The 18510-nt window shown below is 42.6% G+C and overlaps 1 protein-coding gene and 1 non-coding gene across 10 annotated transcripts in view; both read left to right on the top strand.

The window, feature by feature from the left end:
• The first annotated feature begins 3877 nt into the window (after nucleotides 1-3877).
• Nucleotides 3878-3951, top strand: trnai-aau (transfer RNA isoleucine (anticodon AAU)). Its single transcript has one exon. It is a non-coding gene; the product is annotated as a tRNA-Ile (tRNA).
• A 14096-nt stretch (nucleotides 3952-18047) lies between these two features.
• Nucleotides 18048-18510, top strand: part of LOC144506712 (cAMP-responsive element modulator) — a 132192-nt gene continuing 131729 nt past the window's right edge. For 2 of the 9 annotated variants that reach the window (XM_078233115.1, XM_078233107.1), the window contains exon 1: nucleotides 18080-18238. The gene's annotated coding sequence lies outside the window, so the exon portion shown is untranslated. Of the gene's footprint in view, nucleotides 18239-18510 lie in introns of all 9 variants that reach the window. The other 7 variants (XR_013499959.1, XM_078233106.1, XM_078233146.1 and 4 more) reach the window with 6 other exon arrangements.

Genomic DNA, 18510 nt, shown 5'->3' with positions numbered 1-18510 from the left:
AGGACCAGAATTGAACGCAATATTTTAAGTGCAACCTAACCAAAGTTTTATAAAGCTGCAGCTGCAACATGACATCCTGAATCTTGTACTCAATGCCCCGACTAAGAAAGGCAAGCAATGCCTTCTTTAATGTGTATGGGGACAACAGGTAGAATTTTAAAAGGATTTTTGTAAGGCATTTTCAGATGCAATAACATAGTAAACAGCTCTGACTTTTTAGAGAATAAATGAGTAATTTAAACCTACATTTTTAACCAAACTTTTAATCACCTGACGTAATATCTCGTTATGTAGCTTGGTGTCATACTTTGTTTTATAATGCTCCTGTAAAGCGTCTTGGGATGTTTCATTACGTTACAAAGCATAGTGAGTCTGCAAAATTCTTGACCACAGATAGCTGTAGAGGTTGGGTTGTTGAGTGTGTTCAAGGCTGAAGTAGACAGATCTTTAATCAGTAAATGAATCAAGGGTTAGGGGGATAAGGCGGAAAGTGGGGTTTATCATTACATCAGATCAATCATGATCTCATTGAATGGTGGAGCAGACTTGATGGGCCGAATGGCTTACTTCTGCTCCTACATCTTATGGTCCTATCGTTAAAGACACAATATAAATATAAATTGTTTTTAATGAGCTTTATAAACTGACCTAAGCCATATTGATGTATGTTTGACGAAATAGAAACACATAATTGTTATACCAAATTCATTGATTTTTTTTTAGATCTTGGTTCGTGATGCTGGGTTTCTGTTTAAGTTCACTGAAGAGCTTGCAGCACTTTTGCTACAATACGACTGCAACTTTTACAAGGAAAGTTTAAGTGTAGTTAGCACTTTAGATAACGAGTAGAGCATTTCTAAAATCATTTTACTTTTTAGCTAGGAAACCACTTTTGCAGAATTTCTGCAGGGGAAATCATGAAGACCCACCAGTCAATCTTTCACCCCAACCTATAAATCATTTTGATTTGATTTGATTTATTATTGTCACATGTATTGATATACAGTGAAAAATGTTGTTTTGTGCGCGCTGTACAGACAAGCATACCGTACATCGAGAAGGAAAGGAGAGGGTGCAGAATGTAGTGTTACAGTCATAACTAAGGTCATAGAGTCATAGAGGTTTACAGCATGGAAACAGGCCCTTCGGCCCAACTTGTCCATGCTGCCTTTTTTTAAAAAACCCCTAAGCTAATCCCAATTGCCCGCATTTGGCCCATATCCCTCTATACCCATCGTACCCATGTAACTATCTAAATGCTTTTTAAAAGATAAAATTGTACCCGCCTCTGCTACTACCTCTGGCAGCTTGTTCCAGACACTCACCACCCTCTGTGTGAAACAATTGCCCCTCTGGACACTTTTGTATCTCTCCCCTCTCACCTTAAACCTATGCCCTCTAATTTTAGACTCCCCTACCTTTGGGAAAAGATATTGACTATCTACCTTGTCTATGTCCCTCATTATTTTATAGACCTCTATAAGGTCACCCCTCAGCCTCCTACGCTCCAGAGAAAAAAGTCCCAGTCTATTCAGCCTCTCCTTATAACATAAGAACATAAGAAATAGGAGCAGGAGTAGGCCATCTAGCCCCTCGAGCCTGCCCCGCCATTCAATAAGATCATGGCTGATCTGACGTGGATCAGTACCACTTACCCGCCTGATCCCCATAACCCTTAATTCCCTTACCGATCAGGAATCCATCCATCCGCGCTTTAAACATATTCAGCGAGGTAGCCTCCACCACCTCAGTGGGCAGAGAATTCCAGAGATTCACCACCCTCTGGGAGAAGAAGTTCCTCCTCAACTCTGTCTTAAACCGACCCCCCTTTATTTTGAGGCTGTGTCCTCTAGTTTTAACTTCCTTACTAAGTGGAAAGAATCTCTCCGCCTCCACCCTATCCAGCCCCCGCATTATCTTATAAGTCTCCATAAGATCCCCCCTCATCCTTCTAAACTCCAACGAGTACAAACCCAATCTCCTCAGCCTCTCCTCATAATCCAAACCCCTCATCTCCGGTATCAACCTGGTGAACCTTCTCTGCACTCCCTCCAATGCCAATATATCCTTCCTCATATAAGGGGACCAATACTGCACACAGTATTCCAGCTGCGGCCTCACCAATGCCCTGTACAGGTGCATCAAGACATCCCTGCTTTTATATTCTATCCCCCTCGCAATATAGGCCAACATCCCATTTGCCTTCTTGATCACCTGTTGTACCTGCAGACTGGGCTTTTGCGTCTCATGCACAAGGACCCCCAGGTCCCTTTGCACGGTAGCATGTTTTAATTTGTTTCCATTGAGATAGTAATCCATCAATCGAGTGTAACGCAATCCATCAAGTCCCAGTAGCATCCTAGTAAATCTTTTCTGCACTCTTTCTAGTTTAATAATATCCTTTCTATAATAGGGTGAGCAGAATTGCACACAGTATTCCAAGTGTGGCCTTACCAATGTCTTGTACAACTTCAACAAGACGTCCCAACTTCTGTATTCAATGTTCTGACCGATGAAACCAAATATGCCGACTGCCTTCTTCACCACTCTGTCCACCTGTGACTACACTTTCAAGGAGCTATGAACATGTACCCCAAGATCTCTTTGTTCTGTAACTCTCCCCAATGCCCAACCATTAACTGAGTAAGTCCTGCCCTGGTTCAATCTACCAAAACGCATCACCTCGCATTTGTCTAATTTAAACTTCATCTGCCATTCGTCAGCCCACTGGCCCAATTGAGCAAGATCCTGTTGCAATTGGAGATAACTTTCTTCACTGCAGGTGAAGGTGTAGGGAAAGATCAACTTAATATGAGGTAGGTCCATTCAAAAGTCTGATGGCAGCAGGGAAGAAGCTGTTCTTGAGTTGGTTGATATGTGTTCTCAAAATTTTGTATCTTTTTCCCACCAGAAGAAGCTGGATCTCCATGTCCGGGGTGCGTAGGGTCCTTGATTATGCTGGCTGCTTTTCCAAGGCAGTGGGGAGTGTAGACGGAGTCAATGGGCGGGAGGCTGGTTTGCATGATGGACTGGGCTTCGTTCACAACCCTTTGTAGTTTTTTGCGGTCTTGGTCAGAGCAGAAGCCATACCAAGCTGTGATACAAATAGAAAGGATTTCTATGGTGCATCTGTAAAAGTTGGTGAGAGTTGTAGCGGACATGTCAAATTTCCTTAATCTCCTGAGAAAGTAGAGGTGTTGGTGGGCTTTCTTAACTGTAGCGTCGTAGTGGAGGGACCAGGATAGGTTGTTGGTGGTCTGGACACCTCGAAACTTGAAGAAGCTCTCGTCCAATTCCACTCCATGCCTCTTGACGTAGACAGGAGCATGTCCTCCACTACACTCCCATGCCAGATCCTCGTGTTCCCCACTCCAGTGCTTATGGAAGACCAACTCCACAAGCTGCCATGTTCGAGTATCCTTTATCCATTGTCCTGGACTTGCTCATGTGCACTCCAAGCTTTGATAAAACACTGGGAGATCAAACTTGATGCACACAGGAAAAACAAATTGATCCCATGAATTGTGTTGAAATTGCTCAAAGTGAAAACGGGAGAAAAAAGTGAATCTTAACAAGACATTAACCAATCTGGAGTAATAATCAAATAGAATTAGCAACTTTACAGAAAGTCTACCACAAATAACACTTGCACTGGAGATAAATGAAGCGTACAGAACCCCTCGTTTAAATTTAAAATATCTGTTTGAATGCAAAGTGGACACAATTGCCGCCAGATGGATTAAGCCTGCAAACTTTTAGGAAAAAAACTGGTAACATTGTAATAATCTATTTTGCACTTCAGAAATAGTACTTGTCGGAAAAACGTAACTATGAGACACTTATAAATAATGTCGGAATCCGACCCATTGCATATACCGGCCGGTTAGCTCAGTTGGTTAGAGCGTGGTGCTAATAACGCCAAGGTCGCGGGTTCGATCCCCGTACGGGCCAGTGCATCTTTTTCTTTTCGAACTCATAAATTTCAATTTTATCATGTAAAAATCAATGAGAATAAAATAACACCTAACCATTTATTATGTACAAAAATTAAATTTTTATTTTGCAAAGAAACTAATGAAAACAAAATAACACAAAGCATTTATAAATTTGCAGCAAGATGGATTGGGTAGATGATAGCATGAAACATGCACATTCATGTGCAGGATAAATTCAGACACTTTCTATTTTTACCAACATAGGAACAGCGATCAGGGGGAAGGCCATTCGGCCCCTTGAGTCTGCTTCATCATTTCATAAAATCGTGGCTGATTTGATCGTAACCTCAAATTTGCACTCCGCTTACCCCCAATAACCTATCGCCACCTTGTTTACCAAGAATCTATCCACCTCTGCTTTAGAAATATTCAAAGGCCCTTCTTCCACCATCTTTTCAGGAAGAGTTCAAAAGACTCACAACCCTCTGAGTGAAAAATAATTTGCCTCATCTGTCTTAAATGGGTGATCCTTTTTAGTCAGCGACCCTTAGTTCTAGATTCTCCCATGAGAGGAAGCATCCTCTCCACATCCATTCTGCCAAGACCCCTCAGGATCTTATATGCTTCAATCAAGTCATCTCTTACTCTTCTGAACTCCAGTGGATGCAAGCCTAGCCTGTCTAATATCTCATTTCAGATTTCCAGCATCTACAGTATTTTTCTTTTATTATAAATTCAGAGCAGCCTTCATGGTTGAGGATAATGTTAGCTGTGGTAGCTATCTGTGGGTGATCCCCTAAGGGAGACATTGAAGAATTTTGGGGAGAAGAACATTTCAAAAAGGGAAGGGATTGTTAAGCCATTGATGAGGCAGTTTCAAGAATCACCAGCCTTTGGGAAAGGAAGACGGTTGCTAATTATGGATAAATTAGGGTTGCCAACTGTGATTAAATGTATTCCTGGAGGTATCAGCACATGCATTGCCCCCATTCTCCAGCCATTCATTGGCCAACTCACCCATCCTTATGGTGAACTGCCTTCTTACATCAAGTGGAAAGTAAAAAGACTCGTTAATCAATTGAGTGATGCTTGACTGTCAACCAATGAGCCTCTCTTCTCCCCAAAATTCAATATTTTCATATCTGGTAAAGAGAAATGTTCAAAGAAACTGACAAAAAAACAACATTTTTTAACGTCACTTTAATTGTCATAGAATCCCTACAGAAAGAGGCCATTCAGCCCATCAAGCCTGCACTGATAACAATCCTATCCAGGCCCTATCCCCATAACCCCACATATTTACCCCACTAATCCACACATTCCGAGACACTAAGGGGCAATTTAGCATGGCCAATGCACCTAACCCACACATCTTTGGACTGTGGGATGAAACCAGAGCTCCCGGAGGAAACCCACACAGACACAGGGAGCACATGCAAATTCCACACAGACAGTAACCCAAGCCAGGAATTGAACCCAGGTCCCTTGCACTGTGAGGCAGCAGTGCAAACCACTATGCCACCATGCCACCAAACACTATGCCACCGTGCCGCCCAGGGTTTTCTTCCAGGGTTGTACACAGCAGAGTCCTGGAGATTGATCTTCATAGAGACTCCCGATCAATCCTGGAAGGTTGGCAACCAAGAAAGAAAATCTCTTATATCCTAGTTTTCATCACTCACGCTCAACCAATACTGCTGAGAAGATTCAGTGCAGAGTATCTGATGGAGAAGTACTATTCAGAAAATGAGTCTGTAGAAACTTACCACACTTCAGCCCAGGTTGCTAGTCTACAGCACTTATGGGTACACACTGATCACAATAGAACCACATCTCTGGAATTCTTGATTGCATAGTAAACAACAGGAAATTATGCATTAGTTTTCCTGTTCCATTTTTTACCGATACTATGTTTTCCTATTATATGTCCTCTTTATGTAATTAACAGATATTTTGCACACAGATTGAATATTATGTTTCACCTTTCAAAACTGCAAGTGTGGATTGATTTGCGACACATTTGTTGAGTGCACAGGGCAAAAAAGAATTGTGATAAACTCAAGTTGAATACCCAATTGACTAAGTATGAGGAACCTGTCACCAGCAGAAAACTGAGAAAAGATACTGTCCATCTTTTCCAAGTTGCGTTTACAAATCAGTCGGTACCACAAAGCAGAGCAAAGATTTCCCTATTTTCTTCATCGGGCCTTCCTTATTCGGCACCTTAATTTAGAGTAGAAATAACATTTAGAGCACAAACACATTGAAAACTATTCAGTTCTTAAAAACAAAACTTCCATAAAAGTTATTTATTATAAATGCATCCAAGACGTTTCCCCACATACACCTGTTGTTCAATGTTAAGGTATGGTAAAAGCCATATATAGAATTATGAAAGGATGAAGCAGATAGAAGAAGCCTTCTCGTTCATAGGTCAAGAATGAGACACAGATTTAGAAGAGAGGGAAGGAAACGTTTTACTTTATTGGACTCTGGAACTGTGCTAAATCATCAGGAGTTGAACGCTATGGAATCATCGGTGAGTAGCTCCAGCTTTGAAAAAGTTGGCTCTATTCTCTTTCCACAGATGCTGTCAGACTGCTGAGAATTTTCAGTATTTTCTGTTTTTGATTCAGATTCCACAGTATTGTGCTTTTATCTTAGTGATGAACCAGACAATCGCCTCAGGTGACACTTTTTTAAAAAAGGAACAGAAAGCCAGCCAGATTTTTATTGATGAGCAAATAATAAATGTGTTTCCACTACCTAGCAGACTCGGTTATTCATACTGAAAGGAAGGGATTGTGATCATTCCTCCAGCTGTGTTTTCCTTTCAGAAGTAATGGTAACATTTTATCTTGATCACAGTTTTAATAGCCTTTTAACATGAGTTGTGGCCCCAGCCAGGCCACCTAGCCTGTCACAATGTACTAATGCACCAAATTCCGTGGCCTGGGGCTCGGCTTCTCCCTCTGTGACTGGATCCTAGACTTCCTAACCCACAGACAGCAATCAGTAAGGATAGGCAACAGCACCTGCTCCACGATCATCCTCAATACCCATGCCCCACAAGGGTGTCCTCAGCCCCTTACTATACTCCTTATAGGCCTATGACTGCGTGGTCAAATTCCCCTCCCACTCGATTTTCAAGTTGCTGATGACACCACCGTAATGGATCAGGTCTCAAACAATGACGAGACACAGTATAGGAAAGAGATAGAGAATCTGGTGAACTGGTGCGACGACAATAATCTCTCCATCAACGTCAACAAAACAAAGGAGACAGTCATTGACTTCAGGAAGCGTAGTGGAGGACATGCCCCTGTCTACATCAATGGGGATGAAGTGGAAATGGTCGAGAGCTTCAAGTTTCTAAGTGTCCAGGTCACCAACCACCTGTCCTGGTCCCTCCATGCTGACGCTATAGTTAAGAAATCCCACCAGCACCTCAGCTTTCTCAGGAGGCTGAGAAAATTTGGCCTGTCCACTATGACTCTCACCAACCTTTACAGATGCACCATAGAAAGCATCCTTTCTGGTTATATCACAGTTTGGCATAGCTCCTGCTCTATCCAAGGCCACAAAAAAACTCCAAAGGGACGTGAACGAAGCCCAGTCCATCACGCAAACCACCCTCCCATCCATTCACTCTGGGTACGTTTCCTGCTGCCTCGGAAAAGCAGCCAGCATAATCAAGGACCCCACGCAACCCAGACATAATCTCTTCCACCTTCTTCCATTGGGAAAAAGACACAAAAATCTGAGGACATGTACCAACCGACTCAAGAACAGCTTCTTCCCTGTTGCCATCAGACTTTTGAATGAACCCACTTTATATTAGAAGAATCATAGAATCATAGAAACCCTACAGTGCAGAAGGAGGCCATTCGGCCCATCGAGTCTGCACCGACCACAATCCCACCCCACATATTTACCCGCTAATCCCTCTAACCTACGCATCCCAGGACTCTAAGGGGCAATTTTTAACCTGGCCAATCAACCTAACCCGCACATCTTTGGAGTTGATCTTTCTCTACACCCTAGCTATGACTGTAACATTACATTCTGCACTCTGTCTAGTCCTTCTATATGTACAGTATGCTTTGTCTGTATAGCGCACAAGAAGCAACACTTTTCACTGTATACAAATGCATGTGACAATAATATATCAAATCAAATCAAAATCCTCTAATGAAGTTCAAATGGTGGCATCTTTTAGTTACAGTTCAATGTGGTATTGAAAAACAGTTAATGCAATGCAGATCACACAATATTCTGATAAAGATTTAAACCAGAATGAATTGTTTTTTTGATACAATCGAGCGTTTGTGTTTCATTTCTGTTCCAAGATGTAGTATGGGAGTTGGTGGGAGAGTTGGGACAAATTAACACAATTGAGACAAATGCCTATGCATTTAGTAACCCATATAGAAATTAAATGCTCATATTTTAAATTAGTTTTTGACAAGAGATCAAAGCCTAGCAACTGAACGGTTATATACTCAAAATTACAACATGAAAGATAACTTTCAATTTTGAGTGGCTATTGTTTTAGTGCAGCGCTGATGGAACTTGGCAAGTCTGATACAATATTTTGAGGTCTCTTATTAAATGGCAATAAATCCTCTGCGCCATCAGCTAGCTTAACCACTGTGTTAAAATTTGTGGCGTGCATAGTTCCCAATATATATTAACTTGTTGGAGGATGATGTGGTGTAACATTTTGTTTTTATGTATAGTCTAGCGTCAAGATTCTTTGCTATAATTTATGCATCAACAATCTAGTAAGGCAGATGTACTTTGGAATTTACTTATTTCGGGGTGTTTTATTAAACGTATTACTTGTGCTAGAATGATTGTTGATTTCCAATTTAATTCTTTTGTTCCATATTTGATTTGATTTATTATTGTCACATGTATTAGTAAACAGTGAAAAGTATTGTTTCTTGCCCCCTATACTGACAAAACATCCCGTGCATAGAGCAGGAAAGGAGAGGGTGCAGAATGTAATATTACAGTCATAGTTAGGGTGTAGAGATGGCAAAGGTTTGGGAATCCCAGCATGTATTAGTGAGATTAAGATAAAAGTGTGAAAAGGAGAAACAGACAGGATTCTTTCCCAAGAGTACGGGTGTTTGAAACCGCAAAATCAATAGCTTCGAATTACAATTCGGAATTGATCAAAGTCAAAGAAATACATTTTTAGGGCTACGAATATTTTGAAATAGCCAGATAATATTCTGCTGTGGAAAAAAAACAAGTGAATCTATCGGGGTAGTTTCAGATATTGTGGATGAAATAGCCATTTGGATGTTTAGCAGCAATGACTGGGGCACCTTCGGGGGTTGATTCGTTTAGCAACACGATTTCATTAGCATTGTAAAGGAAAATAAGATGATTCGTGAGAAATCATTGCATGAACAATTCAAGTTGTCTCAACACTAATTTAAAACGACCATGTTTTTTAAAATATAAATGACATCAGCTCTATTTTCCCTGCTCGGTAGTGAGACAGGTTTTTGTCAATTGTATATTTGAATGCTCCACGTGAATCATAATGATTATAAATCTCACGATTGCTTCGTACATCAGTGTCTCGCCCCAAAGTCCAAGTTTCCAATATTATATCACCATGTAACATGAATACAAAAAAATCTAAAAGGTTTTGTTTCATCGTTTAAAAGCATGTGTGCAGAATGAGTGATACCGGTTAGTAAACATGCCGTCTCAGCGTTTTCAAGCAGTCAGAAAGCTCCTTGATCTCAGTGATGTGGGCGTTGATGAATGAATGGAGCGTGGGAATCCAGTGAGCAGGAGGAGGGAGCCTGGTGCTGCACAACAGTGGGAGCCTGAGACTAGAGAGAGGGCAGTCCACGCATAACAACTACCCATGAGTAATCCATTTCCAAAAATTGTGTGTGTGTGTTGGGTTGGGGGTCCTGGAAGGCAGACTAGTTCGCCTAGTACGGCAAATACCCTTGCACCAAAGAACAAAGAAAAATACAGCACAGGAACAGGCTCTTCGGCACTCCAATTCTGCACCGACCATGCTGCCCGGTTGAACTAAAACCCCCTACCCTTCCGGGGACCATATCCCTCTATTCCCATCCTATTCATGTATTTGTCAAGATGCCCCTTAAAACTCACTATCGTATGCTTCCACTACCTCCTCTGGCAGCAAGTTCCAGGCACCCACCACCCTCTGGGTAAAAAACTTGCCTCATACTTCTCCTTTGCCCCTCGCACCTTAAACCTAATGCCCCCTAGTAATTGACTCTTCCACCCTGGAAAAAAGCTTCTGACTATCCACTCTGTCCATGCCCCTCATAATTTTGTAGACTTCTATCAGGTTGCCCCTCAACCTCCGTCGTTCCAGTGAGAACAAACCAATTTTCTCCAACCTCCCCTCATAGCTAATGCCCTCCATACCAGGCAACATCCTGGTAAATCTTTTCTGTACCCTCTCCAAAGCCTCCACATCCTTCTGGTAGTGTGGCGACCAGAATTGAACACTATATTCCAAATGCGGCCTAACTAAGGTTCTATAAAGCTGCAACTTGACTTGCCAATTTTTAAACTCAATGCCTTGGCTGATGAAGGCAAGCATGCCGTATGCCTTCTTGACTACCTTCTCCACCTGCTTTGCCACTTTCAGTGACCTGTGTAACCTGTACACCCAGATCCCTCTGCCTATCAATACTCTTAAGGGTTCTGCCATTTACTGTATATTTCCTATCTTTATTCGACCTTCCAAAATGCATTACCTCACATTTGTCCAGATTAAACTCCATCTGCCATCTCTCCGCCCAACCGATTTATATCCTGCTGTATCGTCTGATGGTCCTCATCGCTGTCTGCAAATCTACCAACCTTTGTGTTGTCAGCAAACTTACTAATCAAACCAGTTAAATTTTCCTCCAAGTCATTTATATATATTACAAACAGCAAAGGTCCCAGCACTGATCCCTGAGGAACGCCACTTGTCACAGCCCTCCATTCAGAAACCAGTCCTGCCTGACTTTATGGTTAAACCACTGATGATTCAAATCAATACATTTGAATGCACACCCTGGGGAACTCCAGTGGCGATGCCCTGGGCCTATGATGACCACAACTACCTTAGTTTGCGTTAGTTTGGTCAGTTTAAATTAAAAAAACCCTGAAGCCTCGGTGTTATTAACCTAACAATTTAACCAAAAAGGTGCCTTTTTAAATCATTCAAAATAATTTTTAAAAGTTCAAGTTTATTTATTAGTCACAAGTAGACTTACATTAATCCTGCAATGAAGTTACTGTGAAAATCCCCTAGTCGTCACACTCTGGCACCTGTTTGGGTAACTGAGGGAGAATTTAGCATGGCCAATGCACCTAACCAGCACGTCTTTCAGACTGTGGGAGGAAACTGGAGCACCTAGACGAAACCCACACAGACACAGGGAGAATGTGCAAACTCCACACTGACCCAAGCCAGGAATTGAACCCGGGTCACTGGCGCTATGAGGCAGCAGTGCTAACCACTGTGCCGCCCTGTGCTAATTATAACCTCATCTATTTTCCCTTTTGATTGTCTTTGGACAGTTTTGCTCAGGGTCAGTGATCCACATTCGATTGAACTATTGCTTTGATATGAAGGGCAGCTACGAGGGAGTTCCAGTGAAGTAATGCTTGAAATCAAAGTTAAAAATTTTTAAAAAATACTTTTCCAATTCAATCAAATCAAATCCAATTCAGAGTCTCAACAAGTTGAGACATTTCAGATCCAGGCTGACAAGACAGGGCGAGCGACCAAACCACCCTGTCCTGGGCCTGATCTACATGAGCCAAGCTGATTGGAGAAGGGGGAGGTTCCTCCTCCAAGACTTGAGCTCATTTGCATCTTAGCCAAAAGGCCGAGCTGCCGCTTTAAAAAATTGCTTCATATGAAACATATGAAGCCTCAGCGCAACCTAATGACCTCAACCAAGTGCGGCCGACCATGGGCTGCCAACCATACTACACTTGATCTTAGCCAAAAGGCCGAGAAGGCTCTGCCTAATGGAATGGACATTCAATATTCACTGAGTATCTGATGATGCTATGACTGCACTGGAAGTATTTTATACTAATACTGACTTTCACAGAACTTGAATATTTCTGAAATGGGACATATGTTGCTGAAGTTTTTTATCTTGCAGTCATCAGGTCAAATGCATGAATACCAATTTCAAACAATCACAACAATTTATACTGCAGAATAGGGTGCTAATTGGTTGACAAATTGACTCTGATTGGCCAAGACATCATCATGGAGAAAACAACAGGGAACTATAGGCTCTCCAAACACCTGGGTAATTCATAAAAGATGCCAGGCTTGACATATTTCTTTAATTTGCAGAGAACAGGTTCTTGCACGTGCATATAACTTGCTTCTAACAAGTGTAAATGAGCCACTTTAAGAGTTTGACTGATTATCTTAAACTGAATCTTCATGTAGCTATTGGCGTATTCAGGATTATTCAACATGTGCTGCCCAATCATGGGAACACAATCAATTGGAGATGTTTTGGGTTTTGAACGTGCAGGCCATTTGAGTACTATCTGTACCCATGCTGTTTGATTTGGTCAAGGATATACAGCTCACATTCCTGCAATCACACCAGCACTTAAGAGTCATATATTATGTTGCTCAATTGTCTGGTGGGCGGAACATCTTTTTGAGCTGACAGCAACATTCTGTTAGTGGAAAGTACCATTTGAATAGCCACGGCAAATGAGCACCATGAAACCCCTTCCTTGACCTAAATTTTTGGGGTGCTTTGTCTTTCCAGGAGATAATCTAAGGTGGATAAAAACAAAATTCTACAGGTTCCAGAGATCTGAAACAAGAAACAGAAAATGCTGGAAAAATGTCTGGCAGCAATTGTGGAGAGAGAAACAGTTAACGCTTCTAGTTCAATATGACCCATTCCGAAGAAGAGGCATATTGGACTCAAAACATTAACTCTGTTTCTGCTCTCACAGATACTGTCAGACTGGCTGTGTTTTTTTCAGCACTTTTTCTCTGCTGTTAGATGTGATTCCGGGATCGGGCAGTACTTGCTGAACAATCCCGAGTGTGTTAATAGTGGCACTAACAACAAATTTAAGGTCATCATTTGGGGTCCCAATGTGGCTGACTCAAGCTTGCTAGAAGTGATTCATTAATTGGCAAACAAAAGGAACATGATCAAGCCTTGTGCTTTTTTCAGTTACCTGGGAGCATGAGGAGCCTATAGTTCTGCATTATGTTCTACATTGCAATGTCTTGGTCAATCAGAGTTGACTTACCAACCAATCAGCAACTTTTCTCCTGTTGTATAAATTGTTGAGATTGTTTGAATTTGACATACCTAAGTTTGTCCCAATGAGTGTAAGATGAAAAACTTTGGTAATGTGCCTCTCTTTTCAGCATGCTGACTAACCAACAAAAGTGTGTTCTTTCTCTTGGCATTTTATTTTTTTGTAATATAGTGAAAATGAATGTCTTAAATGTGAATTAACCAATGTCATTCAATCAGTGGATCATTCTCATGAAAGCAATCTTTTACTAGTGGGGCACAGCCAGGACCAGTGGTCGGTGTACAATGTTCACAATCTACAATCTGAATGATTTAGACTTGGGAATCAAATGTAATATTTCCAAATGTGCTGATGACACCAAACTGGGTGGAATGTAAGTTGTGCGGAGGATGCAAGGAAGTTTCAGTAGAACTTGGACAGACTAAATGAATGGCCTAGAAGATGGTAGGTGGAATATAATGGGAATAAGCATGAAGTTGCTCACTTTGCTGGAAAAACAAAAAGGCAGGATATTTCTTAAATGGTCAGCGGTTGGGTGGTGTGGGTGTCCAAAGGGACCTGGGTACACTTGTTCATGAGTCACTAAAAACTAGCAAGCAGTCAGGAAGGCAAATGATATGTTGGTCTTCATTGAGAGGGGATTTGAGTACAGGATTAAGAATGTTTTGCTGTATTTTGATTTGATTTATTATTGTCACATGTATTAACATACGGTGAAAAGCATTGTTTCTTGCGCGCTATACAGACAAAACATACCGTTCACAGAGAAGGAAACGATAGAGTGCAGAATGTAGTATTACAGTCATAGCTAGTGTGTAGACAAAGATCAACTTAATGCAAGGTAGGTCCATTCAAAAGTCTGACAGCAGCAGGGAAGAAGCTGTTCTTGAGTTGGTTGGTCCATGACCTCAGACTTTTGTATCTTTTTCCCGATGGAAGAAGGTGGAAGAGAGAATGTCCGGGGTGCGTGGGGTCCTTAATTATAAAGAGTTTTCGTGAGATCTCACCTGGAGTATTGTGCACAATTTTGGTTCCCTTATCTAAGGAAGCATATATTTGCCATAGAGGAAGTGCAACAGAGGTTCACCATTTTAATCCCTGGGATGGTGGGATTGTTTTATGAGAGATTGAGGACACCATGTCTGTATTCCCTAGGGTTTTTAAGCATGAGGGATGATGGCAATGAAATTTGCAAATTTCTGATGGGGCATGACAGATTGTATGTAGATGTTTCCCTGACTGTTAAGTCTAAAACCAATGACACAGTCTCAGGATAACGGGTAAGCCATTTTAGACTGAGATGAGGAATTTCTTCACTTCGCGAGGGTAGTGAATCTTTGGCACTCTCTACCCAGAGGCTGCAAAAATTCAAACACTGAGCATGTTCAAGACAGAAAATAATTTTCTGGAGACTAATAACATTAAGAGATGTGGAGATAGTGTAGGAAAGTGGCATTGAGATAGATGATCAGCCATGATCAAGCTGATTGACTGCAGGCTCAACAAACCGAATGGCATACTCCTGGTCCTTTGTTTATTAGGCATTTGGATAGCATAACAATGTATTCTTGGATGACAAAACAGGGGAACATATATCAATTAGGTAATGAAAGATCATCGACCTGAAATGTTAACAGTTTATCTCTCCATAAATGCTGTTTGATCTGTTCAATGTTTCCAAAATTTTGTTTTCGTCTCAGATTTCCAGCATCTACTGTACAGTATTTGCTTTTGTACCAGTTATGGTGCCTGCTCATCATTCCATAATCTGTATTAGAAGTTTCAGTAAGATATCCATTGAAGCAAGGACGTCTTACTGCAGCTGTACAAAGAATTGGTGAGCTCACACTTGGAGTATTGTGTGCAGTTTTGATCTCATTTAAGAAAGGACAAATTTGCCACACTGGGAGTGCAGCAAGGTTCAACAGGCTGATTCCTGGGATAGCAGGATTGTCTTATGAGGAGAGATTCTGTTGGTTGGGCCTCTATTGACTGGAATGTAGAAGAATGCAGAAGAATGTTAGGTGCATTGGCCATGCTAAATTCTTCCTTAGTGTACCCAAATAGGTGCCGGAATGTGGCAGCCAGGGGATTTTCACAGCAACTTCATTGCAGTGTTAATGTAAGCCTACTTATGACACGAATAAATAAACTTTAAAGAATGAGGGGAGACATCATTGATATGTATAAAATTCTGACAGGGCTGGACAGACTGGATGCAAGGATATAGTTTCCTCTGTCTAGTTGGGGGGGAGGGGAGGGGAGTTGGGAGGGGGGTGGGGGCGAGGGTGGCCTAGAACAAGGGGGTCACAGTCTCAGGATAGGCCATTTGGGACTGAGATGAGGAAAATTTTGTTCGCTTAGTGGTTGGTGAACCTGTGGAACTCTCAATTACAGAAGACTGTGGAGGCCAAGTCACTGAATATATTTAATTAGGAAATAGATTTTTAGACTCTAAAGGCATCAAGGGCTATGAGGAGAAAGTAGAAATATGGCATTGAGATTGAGAATCAGCCATGATCATATTGAACGGTGGAGCACGCTCGAAGGGCCAAATGGTTTATTGCTCCTATTTTCTATTAAAAGTACAAATAAATAGAACATAGAAAGCCACAGCACAAACAGGCCCTTCGGCCCACAAGTTGCACTGATCATATCCCTACCTCTAGGCCTATCTATAGCCCTCAATCCCATTAAATCCCATGTACTCATCCAGAAGTCTCTTAAAAGACCCCAACGAGTTTGCCTCCACCACCACCGACGTCAGCCGATTCCACTCACCCACCACCCTCTGAGTGAAAAACTTACCCCTGACATCTCCTCTGTACCTACCCCCCAGCACCTTAAACCTGTGTCCTCTCGTAGCAACCATTTCAGCCCTTGGAAATAGCCTCTGAGAGTCTACCCTATCCAGACCTCTCAACATCTTGTAAACCTCTATCAGGTCACCTCTCATCCTTCGTCTCTCCAGGGAGAAGAGACCAAGCTCCCTCAACCTATCCTCATAAGGCATGCCCCCCAATCCAGGCAACATCCTTGTAAATCTCCTCTGCACCCTTTCAATGGCTTCAACATCTTTCCTGTAATGAGGTGACCAGAACTGCGCGCAGTACTCCAAGTGGGGTCTAACCACAAATAATTGGACAATGGATGGATAAAGGCTTCACTGAGATGATTCTCAATCGTACGCTCTGCTCAAATTAATTTCACACAAGGGATAATGGACACATATTTGATGGATGGAGGTTAAAAAAATCAAATACAAAAGCAATATATTAAATAAGCTTTGATGGTCATCATCAATCTGAACCGTTGGCTGGTTCTCTATCCGTAGGTGCTGCCTGACCTGCTGAACATCTTCAGCATTTTGTTTTTATTTATAGTGAAACCAAATCAGTTAAAACGTGTGTTGTGAGTTCTTTCAACCAGATTTAACAGGAAGCACTGAATGCCCATCCACTTTTGTAATGGGTCGCAATGCTTTTTTAAAAAGTCGCATGCTCAGTTACAAGATATCATCACTTTTCAGAACAATCTTTCTGCTGGGGAGCCTCAGTTGGACAGCACAATGGCTGCTTCACAGTAAGGAGTCTAACAAACACCAGGTTAGACTCCTTTTACCCCAGTCCAACGTCGGCATCTCCACATCATGCCTCACAGTGCCAGGGACTTGGGTCACTGTGCGGAGGTTGCATGTTCTCTTGGTGTCTGTATGGGTTTCCTCCAGGTGCACAGTTCAAAAGATGTGTTGGTTAGGTGGATTGGCTATGCTAAATTCTCCCTCAGTGTACCCAAACAGGCATTGGAGTGTGGCGTTTAGGAGATTTTCACAGTAACTTCATTGCAGTGTTAATATAAGGCTATTTGTGGCACCAATAAATAAACTTAAAACTCCTTCTGATAAAGGAGCAAGTGTGTGGGCGAGACAGACGGAGAGGGGAGAAAAAAAAAGTGCTGTCTTTTGAAGCAGGCACAAGTTCTGGAATTGCAGTATCCACAGTAACAGCCGATCACCGCATGGAGGCGACCACACTCCGCAATGCGTCAACTGCTGCCGGCTTTTTAAAAAAAACATTTAAAAATGAGTTCAATTAACGGGGGAAACTCCAAAACAAAAACACCCCCAAGAAATCGGTTAAAGCAGAATGCTGGCGGATCAGAACCAACCGAATTATGATACGCGCGCTCCGAAAGAGTTCCACCCAGAACCGTGATTCCGGACAGGGTTTGCCCTCAAAAGCTTCTCTTCGGGGGGCAGGAGAGCAAAAAGAAACCATCAATGCTTTGGATAACTTTTTTTTTAAACAAAGCGGCTCCAGATGGATGTTGGATGAGGACCATCTATAATACCCGTCTGAACTGTTGGCTGGTTCTCTATCTGTAGCTACCCATCCTAACCCGTCATGACATGAGCATTTAATTGAAAAAAAACAGCCAGCGAGCTGACAAAAGTTTAAAAACGGGAGAAATAAAAGGGAAAGTTTCTTATTTATTACCCTCTTTATTTTCCTTCCTCTCTCCCCACCTCCCACATTAACCACCTCCCCCCCCTTCCTTCTCCTTTCCTCCCTCTTCTCCCTCCTCCTCCTTCTCCTCCTACTGACAACAATAAGAGAAAGAAAGCCAAAACGGCCAAAGGGAAAAGAAAATGAGATCCGGGCACGGCCGCGGAGAAGGCGGCCGAGCCGCGTGAAGAAGGGCCGGGCCGGACCGGCGGGCCAATGGCGGCGCGGCTCGGGCCTCTCGCGAGGTGTGGAAGGCCGGTCCGTTGGGAGGGCGGGCCAATGGGGCGTCGAGTTGCGAGCGGGCGGGCGGCGCAGCGATCGGGGGGCCGGCGCGCGGCGCGGGGGTGCTGCGGCCTCGCCTGGTTTGAGGGGACTGCAGGTGACGCTCTCAGTGTATGTTTTTGACGTGGCGGCTACGTATCAGCAGAGCCATCCACTCCTGGCGCACCGTAATCAGTGACGAGTAAAACTACGTAAGGGGTAAGTAAGAGTAGACGGAGGGAAAGGAGTCAGTTGAGAGACGGTGGCACCAACACTTAGACGTACCGCATATGCACGTAGCATTAATGTAAAGGGAGAGAGAGAAAAAAAACAAGAAACCCCGGGCTAACTTGGGGGACATTGAGATAGAGAGAATGAAGAATGCGGCAGCTGCTGGGTTCTCCCCTTTCTCTCTGCTTGATTCATACTCCCAATTCCGTCTCTCTTTTGGGGAGGGAGATCAGAGCTGAGCTTGCAGCCCAGCGCAAGTG

This window comes from Mustelus asterias, chromosome 2 (genome assembly GCF_964213995.1).
Source record: "Mustelus asterias chromosome 2, sMusAst1.hap1.1, whole genome shotgun sequence".
Lineage (NCBI taxonomy): Eukaryota > Metazoa > Chordata > Chondrichthyes > Carcharhiniformes > Triakidae > Mustelus > Mustelus asterias.
This window is presented reverse-complemented; position numbering and strand designations above follow the sequence as displayed.